General features: G+C 34.0%; 1 protein-coding gene across 1 annotated transcript in view; it reads left to right on the plus strand.

The window, feature by feature from the left end:
* Positions 1 to 585: 585 nt before the first annotated feature.
* LOC127839296 (disabled homolog 2-interacting protein-like) overlaps positions 586 to 13654 on the plus strand; it is a 210017-nt gene continuing 196948 nt past the window's right edge. The window contains exon 1 of the mRNA XM_052367574.1: positions 586 to 603. The gene's annotated coding sequence lies outside the window, so the exon portion shown is untranslated. The remainder of the gene's footprint in view (positions 604 to 13654) is intronic.

Below are 13654 nucleotides of genomic sequence, written 5' to 3' on the forward strand. Positions count from 1 at the left end.
AAGCTTCTTGATTGATTTGGTTTTATTGCACATAAATTTATATCACAATATTATTATACCAATCCTTATGCATTTTCATTTAAAACGTTCAACGTTAGTCATAAATAAAAATTCATCCGTTTGCACGTAAGGACCCTCATAACCATTAATTTTCTTAAAGAGTATTCTAAGCTCAACACATTTATGACATAAACAATGTATGTCATGTAAGAAAGAACTGGTCACATATTAAATTTCACTGTTATTGACAACTTCATTAAAAGGGCATATCGACTGCTAAAACTGTATTGCTTTTTTAACAAATTATGAATACATTTGTTAAAAATTTTATTAAATGATTGTTTACATAAAGGTCTCCCTAAAAATCGGTAAAAGTGAGATTTTTCACGGAAAACTGGAAAATGCGCAGCAGCAGTAGAAGTGGTAAAATCAATCGAAATGAAGGACACGTACATTAAGTACCGATATACGCATGTGCACAATGGATAAACCGTAATGTATCAATTTAAAACCCATGTTAAGTACAGTATGCATATATCAGGGTGCAGGATCACGTGACTTTGTGGGGTTCCCAATTAAACGTTCATGGATGTAAACACACCGGTAAGAAGTACAATGACTTAGCTAACTCGTTACCACGAGAAAGTCAGCCAATCAAATTGTTTCATATGGTTGTCCATGGTGATCTTTATACAAAGGGAAGTAATCCTCACAGTTAAAGCCCGCTTTGGCCAGCGTACATAATATTTGCACATGTTTCGCAAAATTTGATTGGCTGACTAACTCGTTCCCTCGAGATAGCTAAAATTATGTCCTTTTTTGTTTAATGCACTCCTCCTTTATTTACTACATCGCTCTGTTTTTTAATTGCACTCCTCTTTTGTTTAGTTTTATACTCCTCTTTTTCTATCTCGTGGCCTCGACTTAGTAACTCGAGCGGGAACTCGAGGCCACGACATAGCTAACTCGTGGCCACGAGTTATTAAGTCGTGGTCTCAAGTAACTTAGTCGTGGCCACGAGATAGAAAAAATGAGGAGTGCAATTAAAATAAGAGGAATGAATGTCTCCTCTATGTCACCGTATTTACTGCATTTGCATCCTGATATTAGTGTTCCAACCCGAAACAAACTAACAAATTTGACGCGGCGATTATATGCATATTAAATCAGAATTCACTACTACGTTATTAACAGTATAAGTATGAGCCTTTAAATGGAATAAAATTGAAAACCGTTTAGATCGAGTACTCGCGTCCATGAAAGGTGTGAGTAGGTTCTTTGAAATGTGACGCATCCACGGGAAGTAACTGAGGCGTTCAGTATGGCATACTCCACAAAGCGGTCGTCAACCTTGGAAAGTATAACACGTACGGTTCATTTAAAGGCAAAGTGAAATAACCCCCCCCCCTCCAATGGTCCTTTCATTCTCGCGAGAAGAAGCCTACTTTAACATATGGTAAGGTAACATAGTTTTAACGAGATACAAAATGCTCGTTTTTCTTGTGGCACAATATATTCCATTTTAATTTCCTGCAACTATATCTATTCATACGACACACGAACACTAACTTGGTACATGAACAAGTGTTAAATATATGGTAACACAGATTGATATATTGTCTGTTTTTAAGATATCTTTACAAAATCATTTATTCGAAAATCTGTAACTTTTTATGTGTGTGTATTGTTTGTTATTTTTTCGGCTTAAGGAATCATGTTTAGTCATGATTTTTTTTATCAAAATTGATCCTATCTTCCTTAAATGTTATGCATTCCCCATTTGTTTATTCTAAGTATTTTAGGATGTTGAAAAAAATGATGCTCTCTGTGATATTTAAATTATTTCTTACAAATTTTTAATAGGGTATTTTAGGATCTCATCATCTATGATTTTGTGGTGTAACCCCCAAATATTTCATAGTTCATTTACATTGGTTTCCTTTTTTTACTGGCATCCGTGTGCAGTTTCCTCTCACACATATATTTCATGGGCATAATAAAAACAAAAAATGGTTACAATAAAACAGCATATTTATTTAAACTAAAATGTCTACATCAAAACAAAAAGTTAACATTGAACACAAACAAAAAAAATGATTCTACTGGAGCTCGAACCTTGGGCCTCTCACATGTGAAGCGAGCGTGTAACCACTACACTACGGAAGCGTTTGAAAAATCACCTTCTAACTAAGATATAAATAAGCTATTATTAGTCGGTTTAAATGTAAACTCGGAAGTTTAAACGCTGGATAGTGAGCGGGGTTAAAGGTCCATACCAAAGGGTCCATACCACTGGCAAGATACAGGTAAGGCCTGCGGCCTTCTATATGTGGTTCTTAAAAAAAAACCAGTAGGAGGACTTGATAGTAATGAGAATGGAGTACTGTGATGGTGCTCCTTATTGATAAGCGGCTGCTTCCTTTATCAAGACTCATTATTACAATTAATAATACGTGTTGCGCTTCGCGCTCAATAGCGCCTTTATTAGTAACTAGGTGGTTGCTAGGATAGTGGAACAAAGAAGTTTTGTTTTTATACAAAACCAGAAAGTTTCAACGGTTCGCGTATTTGCCCAGTCCCTGTGATCTTTCCCCTGTGATCAGTTATTAATTAAAACAATTAGCTTTGCCTTATTAGCAATAATTTTTTTTTATAAATGTTGTAGTAAATGTAATATGCACAAATGCAGTACTTATTATTACAATTAATAATACGTGTCGCGCTTCGCGCTCTATAGCGCCTTTATTAGTAACTAGGCGGTTGCTAGGATAGTGGAACAAAGAAGTTGTGTTTTTATACAAAACCAGAAAGTTTCACCGGTTCGCGTATTTGCCCTGTCCCTGTGATCTTTCCCCTGTGATCAGTTATTAATTAACACAATAAGCTTTGCATTATTGGCAATAAATGTTGTAGTAAATGTAATTGGCACAAATGCAGTACTTATTTACACTAATTTACACAAAAAATCACCACTATGCAAGATATTCTGACAACAAAAATATATACATTGGTCCGTAAAATTTGGGCAAGGTAAACACGTCGCGTGACCATTTTGCTATATAATGTTAGGCCATTAAAGATTTTGCTGCATCCAGGTCGATACATGATTTGGCGTGAAACCGATCAATAATCCCTAACGTTGATAGTATCTGCTTAACGTCGCTTGACCAATTTTTTACACATTTGGTATAAACAAAATTAAACACTTTTTGGTGAGTCTATTGGCATCCATTTTAATGAGTCTATTTCGGAACCTGAGGACACTTACCCATCTTCCATACAAAGTCGGTTTCCAGCCAGAGTCTCCATAAAGTGCCGGTGGTGGGGTAAATCTATGCAGGCCCATGAAATATCTTAATGCACGGTTGTGTACATTGTCAAGTGATTGATATGTCTTAGCGCCCCACACCGAGGCACTATATTCCAGAATGCGGTGTATAGTTTTTCATACGACCGGAACCGGAAGTGTTTCATGTTATGAATCTTGCTAAGTAAGCTTCCAAGCGCCCGACCTGCACCCTTTGCCAATGCCTCGCAGTTCGCACTGAAGTCGTTCCGTTCATCGAAATTTACTCCAATGTATCGACACTGCGCTACCGTTTCAAGGATGTTTTCAACAACTCGGAATTCCTTATCCGTCCGTGATGTTCTGCCCCGCCGGAAGAGAACGGTTTTCGACTTGTTGGTGTTAATTATCACGCGCCAACGTTTGCATCAGTCGTGGAGGGTATTAAGCACGCTTTGTAACTTTTCCTCGTTGTCTGAGACTAGCACAATATCGTCCACATACATAAAAATGGACACGTTTGCATCTCCCATTGAAATACCAAGGTCAAGGTCATTGATTTGACCCCTGTTTGACCCCTGTATCGCGGCTGAACCAGTCTGTTAATTTATATATTAATATATAATATATATTGTACATGTTGTAAATGTCCATGTATGCATTCCTTGCCGAAATAAATCTATTTATCTATCTATGGACACACAAAAAAGAAAACATAACATTTTGTATCTTGTTAAATCTATGTTACCAGACCACATCTAGCGTTGAACTTTTTGCTATTTTAAAAGGAACAATGATTGTGTATGTGTTAACCTTTTTTTCGAAATATTGTACGAAATATTCGTTGATTTTGAGTGTTTATGGGCATTTAAAATATTTCGGGTATCTTAAACAGACAACACAAGGTTCCTTTCATAGAACCAGTCCCAAACAACATATAGTAAGTGTGGGGCACCCAACTGATGTTTAAAGATAGGTAGAAGCCCGTAGATGATGAACTCTCAATAAGAACAATAAACTGATGTGTTTGAGTACTTAAACGTTTTCTTAAATAACTGAAATATAAATCTCAAATTGTATTTTTATTTAAAGTTATGTTGTCAAATCGATAGTGAAATACAATATACATGTATATGAGTGTTTTATGTGCTTAGACGGAGCCAAAAGTTGGAAGACTATAATAAGATTAGTGACACGAGGAAAAGTAAACATTTAACAGTATGAGATGTGGATTACTTTCATTTACAGATTCATTCTGAACCTAGGACAGGGGGGCACGCGTATACGGGAGCTTACTGCGTTTAAGTGAGAAAGTTGTTGCAAAACTTCGAAGATGGCGTCGTTTAAGTGTTTTTCGTGAAGGAGTAGCGGATATTTTCACCCGGTAAGCCAGTTTATATTTATATTTCTTTTAAATGAATAAGCCCTTTCGGCTCTTCGGTGTTTCTGCTCCCCTCGGTTTTTTGTTTCAAAACCGTAGACGTCGGAATAAAAAAGTTATTGAAGCAAAACCGTCGACAAATTTGTTGTTTAATTTCTTGACCTTCGAGATGTTGGATGTTCGAATATCATTTTCTCTCATAATAAACAGTATTTGTGCGTGTGTACAGTAAAATATAACATAAATCACGAATATTTTATTATCTCGACGCGTTGTTATGTCTATTAATTCATTTAATGCCGAATTATAACGGGTTAACCCCCATTTTTGGAACTAAACATCCTTTTAAGCACATTTTGGGACCTGACTTCCAATTGATTAACAACTCTTTTCTATGTTACAAGGTTTTATGCGAAATAACTTTCGTGATTAAATTCCGCATTGATGCGAATGTCTTGGAAAACATTTTCACTTGAAGAAATCAAGAGTTTTCTTTTTTCTGTTAATTGTTTTATTATTAATTTGTATTATTATATGTTTTATCGCGTACTTAACGCTAACATTTAGTGTGTGTAATATAAGACATTCGACGGTATTATAAACACAGTGTAATTCTTACCTGTTTATTTTAACACATATGGACATACTTATGTTTGAATATGCATCCAACGGAATACTATGCTTACTATTTCCAGATATCTAGACGCCAGTTATATATGTTGAGGATGCCAAGATTAAAAAAGACGGCGTAACGAAGTGTGTACCGCTCTAGAATGCGAAAGGTACATGAAAACCCACCAATCAAACAAAAAAGATTACGTCGAAGTACCTTGCCAAACAATCACATATACGTGCAATAAAAGTGTAATGAAAAACAGAAGAGGGTAAAGCCGGTTTGATACTAGTATAAGGTTGATGTAACCAAATACTGCCATTGTTGCGATTCGGAATACATGAAGCAATTTGGAATACCTGACATCTGCTTAGAAGATGCATATCGATGGATGTTTTTTATGATACTTAAATATGAATTTTTTATTTAATACAATGACATTTGACGCGTTTTACCATAACGATACTGATACATGTATGTGACTTTGATGTGACACATTTTGGACGACCTTCTTTTAAACCAGTTCTGAGTTGGTCACTATATTATAATCGCAAAAAGTGAATTTGTAGTGGATAGAAAGATTTGTGCAAATGCAATACACGATATGATTTCAGTAGAAGTGATCAATATAATTTTTATACATGTATGTTTTTTCTCTTTTATACCTACATTATGTGAATACATATTATTTATGACTGTTGTATTGAGGGAATAAAGTATTGGTTCACTTAGAAAGATTATTTCGTTTGTTCCTAACATATCCTTCTAATCGTTAGTAATCTTAATATGTCAAATGCATAACGAATTAAATCCGACCCAAATCTTTTTTTATCATGTATGTAAGTGCTGAATACAATTGAAAATTTATGCAGAGACATCGTAGGGAGAAATGACGTAACACAGAAAATGGTTTATTTTCTTAACAAAGTGAGAAACTAGCATCATGACATATACGGAATAAAACGTGTAAGTAAGTAGCACTCATAGCAATTATATGTCAGACGTGTCTATGTAGACTTTATAAATAAAACAAAAACACTACAAACATCAGCTGTACATGTTTTGTTATGTTCGTGTTTTTTTATTTGCTGTTTTAGTCCGGCTCTGTTGAAGGATTCTTTCTTGCATATTCTACATTTAAACTCATGTGGTCCATGGATGGGGCATGATATCTCAATCCTCCCCTGATGTATAACTCCTGATTACATATACTGCAACGAAAGATGCACTTATTTTCGCCCTTTAACCTGCATCATCTGAAAAGACAGTAAAAGAATGGTTAAAAAAAGTTCATAGCAGAATAAGGTCGACACGTCATAAAATACATGGAATTTATTATAATATTACTGAAAGATAAACGTTCTATTATCTCGTACATCAGCCATCACACAACCCATCTTTTTGAAAATAGGTGAATTGATTCAATTGGTCGGCAGGTTTTTCGAACAGCATTATTATTATTCTACAGTAAGTAACGTGATTAAGAAAACACTTATATTGCACCACCTAACATGCTATAAAACTATAATATTGAAGTACACATATACACTTTATTTAAGATGGGTAGGTATATCATGTCAAGCTCTTTTACATATGAAAGAGCTTTTTGTCATTTGGAAGTCAGATCCCAAAATGTGCTTAAAAGGAAGTCAGTTCCAAATAAGGGGGTTAAACCAATAATGTTGGCCAATAAATTAATTATCAGTGATAAAACGGCGTCTGTAAAATGAAATAATCATGATTTTATTTATATTTTACTGTTCACGTGCGTAAATACTGTGTATTATAAGAGAAAATAGACACGTTCGAATTTCTCGAACGTCCCGTAAGTAGACAACAGATTTGTGGACGGTTTTCCTTCAATAACTTTTTTTATCCCGACGTCTACGATCTTGAAACAAAAAACCGAGGGAAGCACACACACCGGAGAGCCGAAACGGCGTATTCATTTAAAATTATTATAAATACAAAGGGGCTTACCGGGTGAAAATATCCTCCCTTCCTTTAAGAAAATCCAACAAACGACGCCATCTTTGAAGTTTTGCAACAACTTTCTCACTTAAACGCGGTAAGCTCCCGTATACGCGTGCCCCCCTGCTAGGAGGACCGACAATTGAAGTGTGAATCCTATGATATTATTTTTCTTCAAAACTAACCACTTTGAACGAGAGCATCAATAAGCTATGAGCAGGAAAGCGTGTTTATGTTCTTGTGGACAAACATATTATTCGTTTATGTTTCTTAAAGATTTAACACTTTTTTATAAACGTACATTTTGCAAAAAAATTATCTTTATGGTATTTTGCTTGGTTTGTTCTGCTAGTATATGTAGTTGTGATGTTCATGCTTTCTGTAACATGGGTACAAGTTATATATACATGTACGTGGAACACTGCATCTTTATACCTGAACGCTTTTATTTACAGTGTAGTATTTATTTATGTCAACAAAAACGTACTTTATATAGCTGGTCAGTTGTTCGGTAAATGTATGGTTAGTGTGTGATAATTTAATTATTTGATGTAATTATGTTACGAAATTTCATTTTTTTATACAGCACTTTTGCAGGTACTAAAACGGAAATGAACTGTATCATTGTGTCTATTTGTTACAAAAAGATACATTAACATGCAATCAAATTATTGTGAAATTTCCATATACATGTCGTCTTGTGTGTGTGTGTTTTTTTTTTCAAATAAATATTACAAAAATAAGTTCATTTGTTGGTTTTGACATTTTATTAAATACAAGAACCACAAAGGTCATTTTCAATCGACAATTTTCCGCACCATTCGTAACAAATTAAACGTTAGTAAAATCGTTTACGTAAGATCGTAAGATGATAAACTGCATATTATTTATGCTTTAAAATAGTAGATGTATCGTGGATAAAACAAAAAATATATAATGACGCACATCACATATGACATTCCGCTAAACTATAAGACAATGATAGTTTGTGTAAGTTTACCCACGGTTTCTTATCGGACATTAAACCGCGATTTTGGACAATTGCAGACTTTTCCAATGATTGAGTCTTGGATATTTCTTTATTCACTTCTTTATATTGACCTGCGTTTGAAATATTTTGTTTGATGTATTCTTTATTCTTTACATAATTGTTTTAACAAATGATGTTTATTTTAAAGTTATTCATTCTTGACATAAATTTCTTCATTGAAGTCGATAATTAAAAAAAATAAGTCAACTATTTTTTAGTATTAATTGTCATTCAAATGCGTTGTGTTGATAATAAACCTTTCAAATGACAATATAAATCGTAGCAACACACGGCAAGGTATTTATCATTGTTCAGCTTAAGTTTAAAGTAACATTACTACTCAAAATCAACAAAAATTTCGTACAATATTTCGTAAAATAAAGCTAAATAATTAAAAATCATTGTTCCTTATGGCAATTGCCGAAATTGCAACGCCAGATGTCTGGTAAAATAGATGTTTGTGGATACAAAATGCTCGTTTTTATTATGGTCTTAACATGGTGCCATTTTAGTGTTCGTGTGTCGTATGAATAGATATATTCGCAAGAAATTAGCATGGAATTTATTGTGTCCACAAATAAATAAAAACGAGCATTTTGAACCTACAAAAATCTATGTAATCATACCACATCTAGCGTTTAAATTGTGGCTATTGCTATAAGGAACACTGATTGTTTAGGTTTTAATTTTATTTTACGAAATACTTTACGAAATTTTCGTTGATTTTGAGCGTTATAGAGACTTCAAAACGTGCGACTGCAACCTATCATCTTACAAAAATATATACTGCACCTTATAGTTGTCTTTCAAGCTTAAATTCCGTCTTGTTTAAAGGGATCTTTTCACGCTTTGGTAAATTGACAAAATTGACCTTTCGACAGCCGATTGATTGACAGGCTTATTAACCAATCAGATTACTGCATAGATTAGGCCCGTTTCTATCCGCCATTTTGTCCGTCAAACTCGCCGTTGTTCGTCACATAAGCTTATACGTAATGCTGTGTTTTAAGCAAAGAAAATGGTTAAAAGGTGCTGTAATGGCACTTGTTATTCAGACACAATGTATCCAGAACGGTTAAAAGATGGAACTACGTTTTTTCCGTTCCATTAACCGGGTACTAATCTTAAAAAATGCAAACGTTGGATTCGTCTTTGTAGTCGTCTCCACGAACAGCTTAATCTCAACATATTAAGCTATCGCCCGAAAGCAAAACACCTCGACGTTTGTTCTAAGGTCGTTATAATAAGATACTACGCGAAAATAGAATATGTAAGTTTTGCAACGGACACGCTATAGAAAACGAGTATCACTTTTTACTTGTTTTTCCCAGGGACCTTTGTATAGGTCCCTGTTTTTCCTCTATATAGTGAAATTAGAAAGGAACATTTAAAACCATATTTTTAAAGGTGGCTAACGTTAAATAAATTTGACATTCTAATGCAGTCGGCTAATAAAAAAACATTCTAAACTTGGCTAACTAGATTATTAATGCTAATGAAATGCGTAATATTAAAGACAATCAGTTATAATTTTTAATAATATCACATAAAATAGAGCATTTTTATTTCTTTCGGTTTAAATCTTCCGAATTTAATGTAGCTAGTTGTATATCGTTAAAAGTTAAGAAACTATTTTAAAATGCGCTTGTAATTATCAATAGGTGCCAATAAATGTCATTTTACACCATATGTGGGCTTTCTACTAATCCGTTATCAAAACAGATGCCGCAAACTGTGAATGACCCTTGACACTTTGATACCCAGTCTGATTAGCGAGTTTTTTTTGTACATGAAAATTCTTTCAACTTCTTATATTTTAAACATTGCAAAAATAGTTTAAGAGGAAATTAATATATTGTGTATGTTACTTTTTTGACGACATTTACTATGTTATACGATTATAACAATGCTCATGGGTCATTTTGACCAAACGCATTATAGATATGTGTTATATCGGATTTCAATAAAACGTTCTTTGTCTTCTTATATAATAAATTTACTAACCTGTGCCACATTTGCAATGTTGCCATCGGTTGCAAAATTAACGGCTTTAAATTAAAAAACTGAAATATCTGTTACTCAATGAAAAGTATTGTGACAAACGAACAATGCATACTGTATGTGATAATTTACGATAATTGGCCGACTTTGACTATAAAATTAACGATTTTTAAGTAGACTAATAAAAAAGTTATGACTATTTCATAGATATGATAATTATATTCAGCATAACTATTCAATTATAATAAAAATATTGTATGGCCTTTCTGGTATACCATGAGGCGTTTTTGGTTCACTGATGCGGACTTTTTGGGAAGCCTTTTTGGCAAACGGCCTTTCTGGTACTATATCTTTGAGGGGAGCTAAACACCCATTTGATACATTACATTTAACACATTTTAAATAAAACATGATAGCAATAGAAACATTTCATGTAATTTGGACCGAAATCTTTGGGAATATCTTCCAACGTACCGATTCGCGTAGCCAGTTTTATGACGGACTTCGGCGGAGTGACCTCCCTTGAAATCGGGGGGCGTGGCTTCACTCTCGCTGTCGAAAGGTCAATTGAAAAAAGTTGTTTCAGATTTGCAAATTTTCGTTTTAGTTATGATATTTGTGAGGAAACAGTAATACTGAACATTTACCATGGTCTAATAAAGCCATTATATGCATCTTTTGACGATTTTAAAACCTAAAAATTATAAAGCGTTGCAACGCGAAACGATTGAATAATTTGGAGAGTTCTGTTTTTGTCGTTAAATTTTGTGAAACTACGAAGATTGCTTATATAAGGTATAAAATACGTACAGCATGTGTACACGGCGGAATAGCTCAGTAGGATAAAGCGTTTTTACTTCAGGACTCTGGCAGGACTCCAGGGGTCACTGGTTCGAAACCTGGTCCGGATAATGTTCTTTTCCTTTTTTTAATTTTATTCTTGATTTTTTACTGGAGCTTTTACGATCCAATGTTTACATTTATCGATATAAAGCATTTAATGAATAAGTTAAAAAATGTCAAAATCTGTGAAAAGGCCCCTTTAACGATAAAACATTTAATAATATTGATATTATTAAAGTCTTTGTTCTAGTGGTGCATTGTATTAATATGTCTTTCAAAGTCGTCTTCATTCCTGAAAATCGTCGAAAATAAAATGTAACCTACCGTTGAAATTCATTGATGCGGACAAACATTGTTGAAGAAGTGTTATAAGAAAAATTTAAGTAAGAAACATTGGAAAATAAAGATTTTTTGATTTTCGGAAACTTCAGCTAACAAGGCATATACTATGTATGTTTGGAAAACATTAAAACAGTAAAAGTGTTTAAAATACCCTGATTCGTTGTTCAAAGTGGTAGTTCGTCAACCGCCGTTGCTGCAACCTAAGTCACGTGTTATTGAAGATAGAGTTGTGGTTCTTTTATAATGCACGTCTTTTAAACCCTTTTTGACATATGAAGTTTAACGGGATTTCATTCAGTACTTTTCCAGTTTTCGAGTTATGCTTAAAAAAAACACAAAGTTTGCGGGTTTGCTCTACAGAAAAAATATGCAAACGGAAAATACTCCTAAAATACTTTACTAAGGGTTGTGGTTATTGTACCATGCGCTAACTATCAATGTTTTCTATCAAAATATGAAGTTTTATTGTTATCGCTTCAATACCTTTGAATAAATACATCACATAAGAAAGTAAACGAAGGGCAATAAACCTGTAAATGCTTAAGAGAGTTTTGGTCCTCGTACTATTTTAGGCATATGCCCATCCTTTTCTTTATTTCATATTGTGCAAGTTAATGACGAATGTGTCTTCTTTCGAATATTGCAATAAAAAGACATGCCGTGCAATTTCTAAACAGATCCAATTCGTCCAAATATAAGCGACGTCGGAAAACATGGCTCCGGAAGTGAAATTTCGACAAAAGCACAGTAATTCAATTAACGCACCCCAAACGTACTGTGTCACACCAATCTTACTGACAATAACGTAGTGACGTCACCATCTATGTATAGAATGACCCCAAACGTTCATTTTTCAAAGTAGTACCCAATCAAATGCGCCAAAAGATTGCATACACAAATTGGAAATCTCTCTCATACAATATATATACGCGAAACGATTGAATAATTTGGAGAGTTATTATGTTGTTGTTGTTTAATTTTGTGAAACTACGAAGATTGCTTATGTAAAGTATAAAATACATCTACATATTTGGCAGGATGGTCGAGCGGTCTAATTAGTTTTTACTCCAGGACTCCGGGGGTCACTGGTTCAAGCCCTGATGCGGGCTACTTTTTTTCCTTTTTTTAAAATTTTATTCTTGATGTTTTACTGGAGCTTTTAGATCCAATGTTTACATTTATCAATATAATGCATTTAATGGCAAACTTCAAAACATGCCAAAATCTGTTAAAAGGCCCCTTTAAGTATTATATTATGAAAAGTAGTATCATTTTCTTTTATATTATTTAAATAGTGTCTAAGTTGAGGTTCATAATAAAAAAAATAATTACCAAAATTAAAAACAAGTAACCACAACAACGGGAAAATTATTGTACCACGTTGCTCGGCTTTCATCTCGTGGTTGGTTATAAAGGCATGGGATTTGATCCAGTAACAATGAATAAAGTTATAAAGGATATAAAACGGCAAAAAATACCTGTCTCGGCATGGACGTCGCCATCTTGTTTGTCACGGGATTACCTCTGTTTACACTGTCCCTTAGAAGCCCTATCATTATATGAAGATTCGTTTAAAACCCTCCAGCACATCTTGAGCTATGCTCCGCAGACAGATGGAAGGACGGAGCAGAGGGTGAGACTGAAATATTTGTTTGGGGATCGACTTTGAGTCGAGTAGGTGTTCTTTATTTTGAAAAAAACAACAACATCAATACGGTCGGTATAAGGTTAAGGCATTGAATCGTACATGGCGTGCTGTTAAAACGCCGATATATTAGAAGAAATCTGACGGCACTCGTAAATATAGTGCGGAGTTCAATCGCGAATCTTATCAATGTCCAATAATATATGTGGTTAAAATATTATCGGTAAAGACAAATATTGTTTTGCCTTTCAAATCGTCTTTTAAAATCTGTGATACAGATGACATGCGAAACATGAAAAATCGTCGCGTGATCACTGATTGAAAATTGTATCTCGCTTTGTACAGTTGTGAAAATTTCCAAAACGGATATGTTATGTTTATTATGTAAGCTATTTAAATTTCAATCCACAGCTATAATTGCGAATACATTCTTAATTAAATACATATAAAAAAACAATAATTATTACAGTAATGTTGTCATTTAAAGAACAGTATTTGTACAATGCTCATACATTGTTATTAATTTTCGGGACGACCCTCGC

The sequence above is a fragment of the Dreissena polymorpha genome, chromosome 7, assembly GCF_020536995.1.
Source record: "Dreissena polymorpha isolate Duluth1 chromosome 7, UMN_Dpol_1.0, whole genome shotgun sequence".
NCBI lineage: Eukaryota > Metazoa > Mollusca > Bivalvia > Myida > Dreissenidae > Dreissena > Dreissena polymorpha.